Here is a 17,065-nt window from a genome sequence, read left to right on the forward strand (position 1 = left end):
CAAGCGGTTCGCATAACTGAAGTACTTCTGCGTTTCGTGCGAAGCATATATATGGCCACCCATGCAAAGACGGCCGGCCGCTGTTCGGCTTTGCTGACTTTTCTTCACTCGTCCTCGGCGCAGACGTTTCCAGGCGCACGGCATAAACTACGGCCAGGTGAAAAAAAAATGTGTGTTAGCTGCGCAGTTAATTTTAATCTAGGGAGAACCATCAATTGAGGCGAATGAATTTTTAAAAGGTGCTAGCTGCACAATTAATTCTGGCTTAACGCGTTTGTGCGCGTTGCGCGCAAAAAGTAGAGCAAATGTGGTATCGGTACGTACGTTGATCATACTTCATACTCAAAACTGATTAGGTTCGACCTTTCCGTTATGCATATGCTGCGCACCGCGTGCAGTGAACCCGCCCGCTATCAGGGCAGATTTGCCTATCTGATAGCCAGTACACGTACGCATGTTTGTGTGCGGCATACACCGGCCAGGAACTGCGCCAGTCGGAATTAACTTTTTCTACTACGCATAGCCTTCCCTCGATCCTCGATCATCCTTTCAGCAAGGTGGAGACGCTGCATGCATGCTCGATCGTCCAGAGCTTCCTCGATCGGGCAACGAAACCAGTGCCCATATTTTACGCGGGGGCGCGTGCCCGCACCGATTTTCGTAGTCACGAGGAATTCATACGCCAGCGCACCTTTGAGTCGGGGATTAAGGTGACTGAATGCAGCGCACAGCGCTATAAGCGCGGCAAAGACGTGCAGCGAATTGCTCGCGCTGAACGACAGCGCAAATATTTTTTTTTCCATGGCGCGACGTTTCTGTTTAAATAATTTTCACCAAGCAGGAAAGCGCCCTGCACTTGCATTGACTGTTGAAGACAAGCGCAGTGAGTACACTGAAGTCCCCTCGAGGCATCTGTGTTGTCATGAGAAGCCGCACAACTCATGTGCGGCTCTCCTTCAGTCTTTATCTCCCAAATTCCCCTCCCTACGCAGAGTAGCATGCCAGCGATATTGAAACTCCGGCTAAATTCTCTGTATTTCATTAAAGAGTCTCTCTCTCTCTGGCGATGTGTATCGTTGAAAACATTAAACTCGCCCACCTAGCACCGCGATGTCAAGTGAACATATTCCTTGACGCTGGATTCATGATCTCTATGCAGTTAATTCCCAGCCCCTTGTATGTCACACTAAGTGAATGGGGATTAACCATCACAACACACCAACTGGCCAGCTCCACTGGCTGGAGGACCTTCTTTGAAAGGCATTTGCGTAAAAATTCTCCGTATCACTGTAGGGTATACGGCAACTTAATTGACAGCAGTAACAGAATTTTGGTTCCCGCAACACACCCATGGAACATGTAACGCTGCATCAAAAATAAGTGCAGCCAGTTTTGAGGCTTTGAGGTTTTGAGGATTGTTCTCGCAATCACTCTCCGAAGGTACCATTCCAGACGACTGGGAAGTGGGGAAGGTCGTTCCCATCCACAAATCAGGTAGTACTGATTCACCTCTTAATTATCGCCCCATTTCATTAACAAGTGTACCGTGCAAAATCATGGAACATGTCATTTACTCTCAAATCATGCAATTTTTGGATTCAAATAATTTCTTCCATCCATCACAGCATGGATTTCGCAAGGGGTTCTCCTGCGAAACTCAACTAGTCATTTTTCTACATGATATTCACGCCAACCTTGATACTAACCTGCAAACTGACTCCATTTTCCTAGATTTCGCTAAGGCATTCGACAAAGTACCTCATCAACGCTTGCTTCTTAAACTCTCCCAGTTGAAGTATACATCCGAACATAATTGCATGGATTAAAGCTTTCCTCACGCATCGCTCTCAGTCCGTCGTCATTAATAACCAACTTTCCAACCCGCTTCCAGTAACCTCTGGCGTCCCACAGGGTTCTGTTCTCGGTCCTTTGTTATTCCTCATATATATTAATCATTTACCCCAGCATGTCTCTTGTCACATCCGCTTGTTCGCCAATGATTGCGTCATTTATCGCTCAGTGACTGACCATTCTGACCAAGAATCCCTTCAGGCAGACCTGCGCCATGTGCAAGACTGGTGCTCGCAGTGGATGATGATGCTCAACTCTAACAAATGCAAGTGCATGTCCTTTCACCGCCGTCGAAATCCTCTTGTTTTCAAATACACAGTCTGCAATTCCCCAGTTGACCTCGTCCAGTCATATAAATACTTAGGAGTCACCATTTCTAATGATTTATCTTGGCGTTTGCACGTGACTAACCTGATATCATCTGCTAATAAAACACTAGGTTTCTTAAAACGTCACCTACGGGAAGCCCCACAACACGTAAGACTACAAGCGTACATCTCATTCATTAGAACTAAACTTGAATACGCATCACCCATCTGGAGCCCTTATCAAGAATATTTAACACACGCTATCGAATCTGTTCAAAACAGGGCTATCAGATTCATGCACTCCTCATACTAGTAGGACGTCAGCATATCATCCCTCAAATCGCAGTCAGGTCTAGCTAATCTTTCTAGTCGCCGTCGCATAGCCAGTCTTGTCCTGTTGCACAAGTTCTTTTATTCACCACTAAAACAAGAACCATACATTTGCGCACTTCCACAACGTAGGTCCCGCCGCATCGGTCGATCATTCTCTTCCAAGTTTTGCGTCCACGAGGCCGTACCACTGTTTTTGCCAACTCATTTTTCTCTCGTGCAGCAGGTGACTGGAACGGCCTTCCCCATAATATTGCTGCCCTAACATGTTCATCATCATTTTCAGGCACTGTTGATTGCTGCATTTTGTAAACCCCACCCCTTATGTAACGCCCTGGAAAAGGGTCTTTAAGGAAAATAAAGTGATGTGATGTGATCTACAAACATGATTTATTACAAACACTAGGCCACAACAACAAAGCAGAGGGAGTAATAAATGTTGGACAGGAACGTGCATTATTCTTTACACTTAAAAGCTGCAAACATTTTAAACACATGAAAAAACAAGGATGACAAAGCATCATACTATCAGGCTGCAAGGCCAGGTATATCCTTATGTCTAGAGACCAGATTTTAGGCAAATGCCTATTTTATTCAAGGCATCATAGGCGCACCATTTTTACATATGAGCATGAATTAGGCGTTCACGACATGTTTAATACACATTTGATGGTGCCTATAAATGCCTATTTTGGGCGTCAGCGCCTATAAATGCCGATTTCCAACGTTGGTGCCAAAAATGCGCTATTTTGAAGAAAATGGCCCAGATATACGTTGTGGTTTTGTTTTCAGATTCTCTTTGTTTTCGAATCCATTTCGGTTTCGAGTTGAACCCACACATGGCAACATTAAATGACTTCGTCACTTGGGTGTGGTGAACACTACTCCAACGCCGACTGTGAAGACAATGTCAACCACATCAGCCAAAAATATCGAAATAACCTTTTTCCTGTTTCTGTCATTTTGTAGTTACAGCTTGTAAACTCTGGCCGTTAAAATGGTAGTTGACCAGATGGTGCTACATTTTGGAAAGTACATGAAGTACGTAAGTTTCGTCCACATAATTCCCAATGGGTTCGAGTTGACTGCAAATTGTTCCATAAGCTTGGTGGATAAAGTTTAACTGGATAAAATTTGCCATATTGGTAATCTGCCTTATGATCATTCCTTGTGCCTCATCTGCATGTCATCCTAATCAAATAGCCTTTGGCGGCAGTTTTCTTGGAGCAGACCGCACTGGACAGCTGAGCCGTGCCAGTGGTGCGTGCATATTTAACACATTCATGCACTCAAACAATGTTTGATGCTTGTATGAATATCACTCTTCTGGCGTCACTCCTATGTCATATTATCTCAACCCTTCAATCGAAATGGTTTCCTACAGGCACACTCCTGTAACATCCGTTGGTGTGGAGCGTTCCTTTTCAGCTTACAAGCTTGTTCTCAGTGAGCAAAGGCACAATTTTGAGCCCACCAACATGGAGACGTTGCTTGTGTGCTGCTGCTTTCGTGACTTTAGCAGTGATTACTATATGAACGGTATTTATTTATTATGAATCCCCAGTGGATGTACGTAGGCCCGTACTGAACTATATAATTATTTTCGGCATATAAAGCATCACCAGCACTAAGCGGCTACATTTTTAGCATCTCGTACTTGTGGTTTCCAGACCCTTTTAATAGCAAGCACCATTTTAAGTCCGCGTGACTTCCGACACTTGGAGCCACTAACTATAAAACGCAGTTTACACAAATGGCGACACATTTATTAATGTTAAAGCACCGTGCATGCCTGCAATAGATAAGTTTAATTCCTATGAGGATGACTCTGAACACATGTAGGATGCTTTAAAGTCACATTTGCGTCAATTGCTAAATGCATGTCCTCTTGATTTACTATTGTGCACGACAAGAAAATTGTTTGTTTCCAGGTATGCCAACGCATTTTAAAAGGCTTTGTAACCATCTCTTTTGCTCTGCTGAAGCATGCGTGTTGTACGAAAAGCTTCACGACAGCTTTAAAAAGAGTGCTTCTAAGGTTCGCACACAATGGTTAAGATCTCAAATCATTCCGGCTGTTTTTACTTTATGGCAGATATTGCGTGCTGATGTTCGGATCTGATAAGTGCAAATTTGATGCAGTTTATAGTGCCTATTTTTCTTTATAGGTGCCTAAAATCAAATCTTAACCACCTATTTTTGGCGCCTAAAACATGCCTTCTTGGTGCCTAAAAATCCGGCCTCTACTTATGTCTTATAAATCCCATCAACATACTTTGTCAGCATACATGGCAATGTGTTCTCTCTTGCATTATTTGCACTAAATACTTTGAAGCATAAATGTTCCAAGAATAAAAGAAACTTTGAGATTAATGCAATATTTTCACGTAGTTGTGATGGCTGCAGTTTGGCAGTCAGGTAGACAGCAAAACGGCTTCCAAAAAAACACTGTTGGGCTCTTTCACACCCACAAAGAACTGAACGGCTTGGCAGCGGCGTAGCAACAAGCGTGCTTGGCGGTCGTCCAAGACAATGCCTGCCGCTTGTGGCCGTGCTGAATTTATAACTGACGACAAACTTTTGACAATGTGACAATATGGAGCAACCTCCCGTCAAAATCTGAAGATTGGTGTAATTGCTACTAACTGCAATGAATTTCATGGCCACAAGTTCGAAAAAAAGTTAAACACACTGAAGAGCTACCTTAAAGGAATACAAAAATAAAAATACACTGAAACTACCTTCATGAACTGCACATCATACATCACTACCAGATCAATCTCTTTCCTTCTGATTGGGCACTTCACACAAGTATGAAACCTTATTAATACTAAAGAAAACACATTGCAGAGACACATCATCAAGGGAGTGCAAACAATTATTCTGATCAGCCGGTGGGTGCTGACACTGCATGATATGTAGGACATCAAATACAAGTGGTGAAACAAGAAGCCTTTGGGAGTGAAAATATATACAGCCTGCAATCTCATAAATTCCAAGTACATAACAATATGAGCCGTCTACCATTTTAACATAACAAGAGCAGGTCTTTTTTGGAGTCGAATAATCCGAACTGTGTATAATAATGCTGCCAATTTGTGCTCGAAGGTACCTAGACATCTGAGGAATGCAGCCAAAGCGTGAATTGAAAATCATTTTTAGCTGCTCGGGAAATGAAGGAACAGGGTGTGGCACACCTAGAGCACATGTCTGGTAGCTGTTTGTGTGCTGAGCGCCAATATTTTTCTTGGCAAAAGCCAAATGAGCTGGCAGCTCCAAATTTCTTTCCAAGCTTCGATAGCAATGCTGCATTATGCACCGTTCAGCGACCTGCATAGGCACTAGCTTGGCTGCTGACACAAGCCGCAGTGCACGGCCAATCCCATCTTCAAAAGGAAACGTGGACACACCCCATAATGGGCCAAACATGCACGTAGCCTTAGAAAGGTGCAGCAGCTGGTGAACATTATATGTCATAGCTGCCTCACCATAGAGGCTCGCTGCTTGCTGTACAAAAGACAGCAATAACATTTCAGCTGCACATATGTCACCCTCGCTTACAGTATCTTGCAGCAACAAAAACACTGCCTTTACAAGGAGCACAAAGTGTACCATATATGGCCGAGGAAGCAGATCTGACAAACATGGGATACAGTAGAACAAAAGCCAGTACCGCCATTCTGTTGCCTTCCAGTAAGCACGTTCTGAAAGGGGTCGTGCTGTCCTTGAAAAAGTGATGGGAGGCCTAAAAGTGCACAGTCGAGAGTCCAAAAGCCTGACATGCCGTCCAATGTAGAAGGCTGAGCCGGTAGCTGACAGCCACAGTTCAACCAGCTGCTTTGTCACACCCTCAAGGACACAATGCATATAGTCTGGTGGTAGGCCCCAGACAAGGTCAAGGCCTTTCAGTTTGAGAAGTGAAGATGGCCCCTTGAATCCCTCAAATGTTGCATCCGGTCCCCTTGCTTGGCGCATTGCTTCTAGCACACGTCCATGTGTCCGTTCACAGGTTGCCTGGCCATGAAAGAGGTACTTGACCGTGCCTGCAAAAATTGCATAGTTCGCACTTTCCTTATTCTAATAATATATGGCTTGCAAAACTCAGCCTGAACCTTCCACTTGAATCGGAAATGAGACCCAAATGTAATGCATACAGGTACCGCACATAAATCTGACAGCCCAACACCAAATACCAACCCAAATGCATTTGCAATATTATAAATGCATTGCGTTTATTCAACAGTGCATTCACCTTTTTGAACGTGATGGTCTACACTGGGAACAGTACTCGAGTGACTTAACATCAGGAAGTAGATCTATATTCGTGAACCTGTTTAAATGTTTAATTTCCTTGCTTTAGTTTCACCTAGCATCCTTCATGATACCATACTGACACCTAATTAATTGTCAATCAATATTACTATGGTCACCTTAAGAAATGGACCCACATTGAAATAGTCAATGAAACTTACCATCAACGCATGTACCTTCCTCAAGGCACCAGCTGCACCCATAATACCCGTTAAATTGCTTTATATTCAGGATGGATGCTCTTGCTGGTGAGTCCACACAACACACAACTGCATGTACTGCAGACTTCACAATTTTTCCTGAATGTGACCATACAATTTCTCCAATATTGTTCACTTCATCAACGAACCTTCGCATAAAAATGTGCATAGGTGGATGCTCCTTCGCGAACCACAGCCCTGACAGCGTGACGTGCTTCCACCGAAGTTCCATGGGCAGTTCGTTCAACATGATCTGGATAGGCCAGATTGAACTTTTCGAGGACTCAAACACAGGTGCCCCATCAGTGTTAAATGTGAGTGTGACATCACTCCATTTCATATTGAGCTGTCGCCGAATACTTTTATAGAGGTCACCGTCGGTCACATCTCTGTAGATTCCCGGCTCTCGGATCTCTGTTGAAAGCTTCTGCAGATTTTCAAAAAGAATGGAACTCTAATGCCTGATTAAATCTGTTAATTGTTGCTTGAGGTCGAAAATGAAAAAACTTCCCATCCATATTAAGCTTTTAAGATTTTTCTTTAAGTTGCAGCCACCACAAGTTACTTCACTGTTGTCAGGAATTTCATGGGTGGTGCCAAGATGCTCATGGCAATGCTGGCAGAATAAATGCAGCCTTAGTGCCTGTTTCCTTTCTTTCCACAACTTCCGTAGCAAGTAGGTAGACGGTGGCATAACTGCTTCTCCAAAAAGGGCATTCAGAAGTGTCAGGAGGCCTTTAACCTGTGACCAGGTAAGCCCTGCTGTCACAATGTAAGCCAAAATTAACAGCAGTGCTTGAGCTTTAGTTGTGGACTGATGTGGCAGTGTTTCCTCCGAGAGCTTCCTAAGGTATACGTCAAAGTCATCAGAAATGTTTGAGAAGTCTGCGCCCTCAGTTTCATTTTCCTCGACATCACTGTTTTCTTCCCTGTCTTCATTAGCACCCCATTCCACACATTCTTCGTCAGAGCTGTCTGTGTCTTGGCCATCACTGGCAGAATCGGCACTGTCATTTTCATATGTAGGAAGCATTTCATGAACAGCATCATTCTGTGCTGTCCCTGCCCAGCTTGGACTTGAACCCTCACTGTCATCAACACTTAAAGATTCATCTTCATTGTTTTCGTGCTGGCTTGAGCCAACAGCTGCTTGGTTCCAATTGTCCTGCAAATGAAAATATCAGTGATTCAAACATTTCTATCTTCACTGAGCAAATTTCATTTTTACAGCAAACAGCACTGTAGTACAGCTTGGATACAAAGTTGCTTTGTTCTCCTTCAGGCGTGCACAGATTATTCAAATTTTTCTCCTCAGCCATCCACTTTTTTCGAAAATCATGCAAACCTTAAAAGGTTTCATATGGGGAAGCTGTAGCCATGCTGACAGCCAACCCTCCTGTTGAGGAATGAGCAATTTTAGCTGGCTCTATACAGCATGAAAATGCCACTCTCCATGGGGAATGCATTTGAAGGAAGAAAGACAAAAGAGCACAAGAGATAAGGAGGAAGTGAAAAGAAAAAGCAATCAAGGGTGGTCACAGAATTAGGTGCAGTCAGTAAAGAGGTGAGAGGAAAACTGATTCTGAATTCACCAAGAAAGTCAGGCAGACCTACTGATAGAATGCTGCAGTTTCTAATGTTATAATGAATTCAGCATGAAGCTTAAACCCTAAAATGTCCGCGGAGTAATGCAATCATTACAAAATGGCTTAAGAGTCATGGAATACAGGGCACAGAAGTGGCAGCCAGATGTGCTCAAAATTTTCTCTTTTCGTTTACTGTCTCCCATTCTGCAGAATACCACTCTGTCTCTGGGAACTTTAGTAAACATGCTTTGTGAAAATAATGTTGAGTACATGAACCTGCCATTAAACTTAAATTTTCTGAACATTTCCTGAGAGGAGCACTCAGCTAGTTATATCAAATGAGTCAGTGACTTCAGTCCGAATGCCTTGTCGTCCCGAGTATAAGTTGGTCCTGTTGACTGCAAACAAGTGCACGCTGTTAGTACCATAGCCCCAATAGTCGGGTACAACTTAAGAACGCTGCGGCTTTTCCCCCCTCAAAGGACCGCTTTCCAGCCAATGGTGTCGGCCCATGCAATTCACATGACACTGCTAGCATGACAATGCAGACAGCTGTATGGCACTGCTGATAAAACAGACCTACCTGAGCAGCACCTGAAGTCCTGGCTCTTTTTATTGCATTGGCCAGAGTCTGCCTGGGAACTTCAACGCTGGTTCCCTGCTCGAGGTAGCGCCGGTAGCGTTGTCGCGGCTTTCCTGGCATCGCGATATTGCGCAGCTGAAGCCACCTCGGAACGCCAGTTTTGCGCGCTTTTATCGCATGTAGTACTACAAGGCTACAAGCCTCTCCAGAAAGAGCAAAAAAAGAAAATGAGTGAATAAAAATATTAATTTGGCTGTGCGCGGCTTGAGTGGCTTGAGCGAAATAAGCGCAGTAGAGCAGGCAAGCAAAAAGCTAGCTAGGTGAGAACTAGTTTAAAATATTTCCGAGGCATCTCGTTCGTTCTCAAAGGTGCGGCGGACGCCACTGTGGCGACTGTAGCATAACTGTAGTAGTCTGGCAACACTCTAGTATGGCAACACTGGTATAGTAGACGCTGGGTACGTCTCGCGAACCTCTGCCGCGCATCAATCCACCACCTCGTCAAATAGTTTATAAAGGGGGTCGTGCATCAGTCATGCCGCAGTCTTGCCATCTTCTCTGAAAAGCGTTTGCAAGATGCACGCGGTACTTTTGAGAAGCTGCAAAGAGAAGTTTGCCAATGCTTATATCCCCAATTGTCCCGCAATGTATTACCGGTGACGACGAATCATATCTAGCTTGTCCGCTCGTCGCGACTAAGCACATCTTACATGTACGAAGGATACGCGATCATAAATGCAAGTGATGACGTAATGAAAGAACCCAAAAAGTCGCACAGACAGCGTCTTCAGGTCCGGTTGTGGGCGGAGAGCACCACCGTCACTCGCACCAAGTCGCGTGTGCAAGCGACGCAACAGGCAGCAGATATATTGCGCATTCGCTGAGGTTTCGCCCGGCTAAGTGAAACAGTAGTCACCTCGTTCTGGTCGTAATTTCTGCAAGTGTTTTCCTTTTCCAACATCTTCTTTTACATTTTATTAAACCGCTACGAATATACGCCTGAGTCATTTTACCGTGTGCCAAACAATGTTAGGCAGCTACGAAAGACACAGACTCTGTCGGTGTATGATATATATAACTGTACTGTACGAAGATGATGAGCCCGGGGAAATTAATTCCCGCCCCAGCGGGCCGCACTTCTGTGCTGGTTGGTTGGCTGAAACATATTCTTACAGTTGCACATATTGTTCGAGGCACTTCGGTTGTGGCGGGCGCGTATGCCACCGTTTCAGGCGGACTCTAGGCGAACGCTAATCTGGTCACCGCCAACTGCCGTAAAGCGTATATGTTGCATCGAGCCTTATGTGCCACAAATTCCTGGAGCTTGTCCAGAGCAGAGCGACGATCGTGGTCTCTTGTGTTGCTGAAAGATCCTTTCTTCGGGCTCACTGTTGAAAAACTCCTCGGTTAGCGCAGCGGCTAGGAGGCGAGTAGTTAATTCGTGTGACCCTCGGTATCTCCTCCGCGGCGCATATATGGGTAGGACGCGCTTGCTCCTGAGCACGGAGACGATGAAAAGACGATTGAAAGATATGTGCTGTGCTATGGCCACTCGATTTCCCTGGCATATAAGAGGCATATATGTGAACAGACTACACGCCTGAACTATGTGAAATCGCATCAAGTCCTGTTTATGTATGGCTCACGTCGTTCCAGTGCAAATGCGCGACCAGCACTTAAAATTAGAAGGGTACAGTAAGCAATATGGAAGGGAACACGTGGCCTCCGCACTTCGCTGCCACCGACAGATGACGAGAATGGTCAGCACCAGGGGAGTGCTCGGAAAGAGCAGCCGGCCATGCTTATATTTGCATACGCCTTTACCACGGATTTTCGCCGTCTGTCCGTGGCAGCGCTTTGCGAAGCGCGGGGGCCGCGCTCTCGTGTTCCCTTTGATATTGCTTCCAGCTGTACGTCAGTTCTCTTGAACTCTACTGAAAGCTGTGAGCAATTGATATAGCTCGATCATAGCTGCATCAGCGCGTTTGTTTCCCGATAATGACCTAGCATATGGCATATGGGATCCACTGAAGCCGTCTGCAAGGAATAGACAGCACATTGCGTCTGACTATAGCTGTTTGCATATGGCACTTCGCAGTTGGCTTCATGCATATACGTGTTCATTTGAGTTGAAGAGCTTTTTTGGCGAGTACGGTCAATTGCATTGCCGTGTGCTGGCGGGCGGCCTCTCTTATCACGATCACACTCTCCAATATATGTACAATTCCTGCAGGCGCGGCCGCCTTCAGCTACCATCTGTAGCAGAGTAGGAAAATGCTGGTATTCATGTCTTAGAAACCTTGAACCACATTTGCACAAATAGGTATGAGCTCTGAGAGAGGCAGACAAGAGCGGCGGTGATGAGGAACAGGGGCTGCGGTCCACATCTAGAGATAACTGAAGTAAAAATGAGGAAACGACCGCGCTGTTCGTCGCTTCGCTGGCTTCGGCATGCATGCCAGCCTGGCCAATGTTACCAGGACGGTTTTGGTTTGAGTATCCTTGCAATCTCCGGAACAGTGAGTAACAGGTGAATTGCAAATGTATCACCAGCAGAGTTCTAACCTATCTCATATGCAAATCGTCAAAAGGGATAGGAGCATTTTGTCTTTATAGTCACGCTAACGATGCTAGCGACGTTGGTATGTGACGATATAAAATACGGCGCGACAGTCGAGGACGAATGAGACACAAAAACGACAGGACCTGCGCCGTATTTTATACCGTCAATATGAACCAACTAGCCCGCACAAGAGTTTTACTGGTATGTGACAACTGGCGCGGTGTAGTTGTCCTCGCGAGGTAAAAGCATGGGTAAAAGGCACACACCGCCGCATGCCTTACTAACCTCGTCATATAATCAAAACAAACCACCATCTTAATTCATGCTGGCTGGCATCTAAATTGTAAAAAATCAATACAATAACAATGTTGTAGCTGCTTTGAAGTCACGCTAGCGACTGTAACTTGTGGCGGCTGCTGCCCTCATGTGACAAGGCAGTGGTAGCTTTTAGCCGGATTTCGGTTTCGGTTTCGCTCTCTCGCTGTACGAGCAACTGCGCGACCATCTGCTTGTGTTCACTGACGGCTCCGTGGTGAGCGCAGACTGCTCGCTCGCCGCAGCGTCCACCGTACCCGAGCGACGCGTGCGCTGACTGCGGCGCAGTGGAGACACTGGAGCACATACTCCTTCGCTGTGCCGCGTCTGCAGTGCCGCGTCGCGAGATTCTCGCGGCCTGCAGGGCTCTGGGAATCATCCCGGACAGTCTCGAAGCGCTCCTGTGGCCGCGCGGCAGTGCGCTCACCTGTGACAGAACAATGGTGAACCTCTGTCTGTTCATCGAGCAGGCGGGCTTGACTTCCCGCTCGCTCTCCACCAGGTAGTGCACGCGTGACACGAACGCTCCGTGGGCACCCCGGCCGCTAGTGCAGTGCGCCGCGCGCGCGATTAGTCCGAGACAGGACGCTACGAGCGCGCGGCTATGTGTTTACTTTTTTGTACTTTTTTGTGTTTACTTCTTTTTGTAAGTGATTGCGCGCAGTAGCCGGGAGAACCGCGCAGGGGCAGACGTAAAGCCGCGGGCACTCTCTCTCGACAGCGAGAGAGAGAGAAATACTTCACTGCTGCATTTCACGTCGGAACCGCGTATGTGCGCGAGCGTATTCGGCACGACTTGTGCCGGGCCTATGTGCGGGCCGAAGTCCGCCTGAGAAATAGAATCTTGCGCAGCGCGCCGGAGCGCTCGTTAAACACGTCCGTCCGCCGTGAGCGCTCTGGAAGCCGCTGCGCCCCTTTTTAGAGGCTCGTTTCTTCGCCTACTCTCGAGTTCTCCGCTTATAGCATGCGCTGAAATAAACGTTCCGTATGAGTATATAACGACGAAAGGAATTCCTCTCCATTCTCTTTATGAACCACAGTTGAACAGTGACGAGGTCGCGGCCGCACCCTTTGATGAAAAGTTTACCTGCAGTTTTCTACAGTGCACCCAAAAACTCAAGAGTGCAATCAACAGAAGTGTTGAGACGCGAAGCCTTCAGACAACCTCGAGCTCGGTACGCATTCCGCCAAAGCTGCAACACAGGCGCTGCGCTTCTGCGCTACATCGGAGCACGGACGTTCACTAAAAAGCACCGCCGGTTGGCAGTCTGGTGATTGTGGAGGTCCCATTTCCCAAGAGTCAGTGCGCCCTCGGCAGCGGCTGAGGAGGATGGCTTGCAGAGGCTGAGCGCACTCTCTCCTAGTTCTCTTTCCATGGATGCTGCGGTCCCCGCACCACGCGCCGTTCTGCCTTGATCTCCTTCCTGTGCTACGCTCGCTTCTCTTCGGTTGTTCCCAGGCGCTCGATCGTTTCATTTGCCACACTTTTGACGCGGCCTGACGCAGACATGTTCGTGCTAGTGGAGTATGTATGCGACTCTACGCTTGCAATACTGCAGCACACTGACGTCGAAAATTTCAGTCCGCAAAATGTAGCGGATTTTGATGGGGCCGCTACATACCAAGCCTACTGGCAAGGCAATGATACGACCGAGGGCGGCTATTACGCTGCAAAGATTCTTCATTTGACCGGTAAGTGACGCATTATAATTTTGTTTTGTTACACTTCTGGGTTTCTTGTGTGCAAATTAAATTACCTCCAGTAGCTCTATATCGTGAAGAATCCTTGATCACGGCCCCGCCGCGATGGCTCATAGTTATTGCTCGACTGCGGTGCCCGATCATCAGGATGCAGTGTAATGTTAAAAAAGAAAAACAATTCTAGCAAGTGAGCACAACAATACAAGCACTGTACAACCTGTGGAATATACATTCTTCTGTTTACTGCTTTCACTTCATTTATGCATTCCATGATTAGCATGCATGTTCGGCTAACATGTAATTTATAGGACATTGAGTTCAGCAAATAACTCTGGCCACACAATAGTTGCATGACGCTCATTTTAGCTGCAGGTGTGCATCTTTTCAAATTTCTAATAATCTCGAAATTTCCAATAATCTACAGCTTCGCAGTCATCGAAAAGTCGTTATAATGAAGTGCAAGAGAAATCTCTCACGTATGCTTAATAAGCCAGAAAAATGCGGTAACATGACTTGTCGAATCTTCCTTGCTTGCTTACCAGCCGCAGTAAATGTGTTTTCAGTATATTAGTTCTTTTCGGCGCATGTGTGCAATTCATTGAAAACACATTAAGAGCGCAGTCAGTACAGTTCCAAGTGCACGTGCTCAAATGTTTAACCTAAAAGTGGACGAACCTGTACTTTATTGTAGTACAATTCTGCGACCTTGGCAAGTGACTTTAGATGTTGCATTTATGGCGGTGATGGATCACTGCTTCAATCAGCGAAACATGTGTCATGATCGTCTTAAGAGAGAGTAGGAATGCTGCAGTGTTTTGCTATCTCAAGCACGTTTTTCTCTTTCAGAAACGGATGAAGAAATGAAGAACTTCACCGAAAAGAGGCGCAGGAGACCTGTGCTGCCGAACTGTGGAAAAAGAAAAGGAAAGGACAAGGTACCGTGACTGCAGCATGTTTGCCACAGTTGTTTCATTTATGCCTTAATACCTCTAAATATTGGCTGAAGGCTTCACTTCAACAGGCACCAGATTCCTGGCCTTGGGGAGGGATGACAGTAGCACTGCTTTTGCAATTAAATGTCCATTATGCGCTTGTGCTTATTCAAACCAGAACTTGCGATTAAGGCGTTTTCTAAACTCACCAGCGCAGTCACCTTCACTTTGCCAATACCCATTCTATACCAACAAGCTGCTTTAGTCAAAGTGCTCACAGCAACTGATGGGAGGTTGGTCATATACTATTTTCCTTCCTTTGTTTGTATGGTTTTTCAATGTTGCTGCTGTTTTTTACGCCAATAAAGTCATCCCATAGTACAGTGGCAAGCTGGGCTAATTGGTGGTTGTCCAGCTTGGGAATGTGGTTAGTGCGCTAGGGAACAGACAACAGAAGCAGAAGTGGACAGGATGCATGCAAGCTCACAGCTGAGCTGTACTTCACGAAAGATGACCGAGTCAGTTGTTGTCTTCAAGTGCTGGAGACGCGCTGTCAGTGTGCTGCCCATACAACACCTTGGGTGCATGAATTATACCATTGGAAAGGGGCTGGTCTTGCCTGTTCTGTTGGGCAGCACAAGAATGGAGCACAAGCAGGACTTTCCTATTTTTTTCGACAAAATGATCGGACTCAACAAGCCACTTGGTGGATGCGTCACCTCTTGTCCCGACACCTTGTCTAGACTTGTGCTTAGTGCACAGTTCTCAAACAAACAAACAGACAAACAAAAAAACAGAAGAGCACCGTACAGGGCTTTGTGTCATGCCTGTAGCATATGCAACCATAGCTCCCAGAGCACTGCTCCTTGTGAGGCTTACCAATGAAAAGCGGCAGCTGCCAGTTAGTTCATTGCTAATGAACAAAAGGATGGTGAAGGGAAACCGAATGCCGTTTACTCCAGTACAGTGCATTGCCTTTCATGGCATGTATTTTTGATGGCTGCATCAGATAAAAAGTTTTGCACATATCTCCGTTATTTTTTATGGCTTCCTTAGGTAATGACATTCGTTTTGTGGAACGGGGGGAAGGGGTTGTCGTAAAGCCTTGAAGGCATTTGTCGCTCTGGGCTCCTGCAAGGCTGCAGCTGAGTTTGCGCAGCGCTTCCTCATTCGCGTTAACCAATTTGTGGGGGACACTGTTGTTCATTGCATCTGTTACATGAATGATGGTGAGGTAGGATTGTAGCTTGTTCATGGCATGTGCTTATGGTATACAGGATGTTTCACCTAAGACTTTCTGCTATTTTTAAAAATGGTCTTTTTGAGCGAGAAGAGTGCTTTTGTCAACATAACATTGTCAGCAGTGTAGTACATCAGAATACAGCTTAGACGTGCTGACTACCAGGCTGGTTTACTAATTTTAAACAGTTAACATTTTAATTATTACTGTTGAGCTCCTTAATTATTGAGAGGCATGTAGCCCACCGTAAGTAATATCCATTTCACTTTTTAGAATTTCAAAAAGGCAGTTGCCTCAGCGCTGTGGCCTTGCAGGTTTTGGCTGAATCATACCAAAATACATGTGCTTTTGAGAAGCTTTGAAGCAAAGCAAGCTCTCTATTGCATGTAACATGTTGAAGTAGCCAAAATTTGTGATGCCACAGCATCAAGGATAACCACATTTTCTAAAAAGTGATATGGATATTACCTGTGGTGGGCTACATGCGTCTTAGTATTGAGGAGCCTAATAGTAATAGTTAAAAGGCTAACTATTCAATATTATTTAACCAGCCTGCTACTTAGTACTTGTTAGTTGTATTCAAAGAACTGCACTGCTCACATTGCTCTGCAGAAAAAGCGCTCTTCTAACTCAAAAAACCTATTTTTAAAAATTGCAGAAAGTCTTAGGGTGCTTACATGAGGCGCCCTGTACAATGAGTCGTTCTGATTTAATACTTTCAAGGAGCCAACCTAGAAAACATGTAAATGGACTGCAGTGGCATGTTGCAATGTGAAATTATAGTTCCTTTTGATAAATCTCAAATTACAGGTACCACCATCAACAAAGAAGGTGCGCAAGGAAGTGCAGCAGAAGCACGAGCGAGAGCTGCTGCACGACCTGCAACAGGACCTGCAGCAGGACCTGCAACAGGACCTGCAACAGGACCTGCAGCAGGACCTGCAGCAGGACACCTTAGGAAACACCTGCGCAGCGCTAAAAGAGCAGCTGCGTGCCATGCAGGTAGAGCTCACTGAGCTCAAGCATCGCATGGCTGAAAGAGCTGCCGTTGACGCTGCCCCTCATGACACCTGTGCATGCACACAGGAGGTGGAGGAATTGAGGAAAGAGGTGAAGGAGCTGCGGGCTCTGAATGCAGACCTGCA

The 17,065-nt window shown here is 45.8% G+C and overlaps 1 long non-coding RNA gene and 1 pseudogene across 1 annotated transcript in view; one reads left to right on the plus strand and one right to left on the minus strand.

The window, feature by feature from the left end:
• The window catches only part of LOC149338079 (uncharacterized), a 1,049,963-nt gene that overhangs the window by 471,268 nt on the left and 561,630 nt on the right, over nucleotides 1–17,065 (plus strand). The window lies entirely within an intron of this gene.
• On the minus strand, nucleotides 5,265–9,289 carry LOC149338087 (uncharacterized; annotated as a pseudogene).

This window comes from Amblyomma mixtum, chromosome 6 (genome assembly GCF_055824585.1).
Source record: "Amblyomma mixtum isolate Tamu chromosome 6, ASM5582458v1, whole genome shotgun sequence".
Classification (NCBI taxonomy): domain Eukaryota; kingdom Metazoa; phylum Arthropoda; class Arachnida; order Ixodida; family Ixodidae; genus Amblyomma; species Amblyomma mixtum.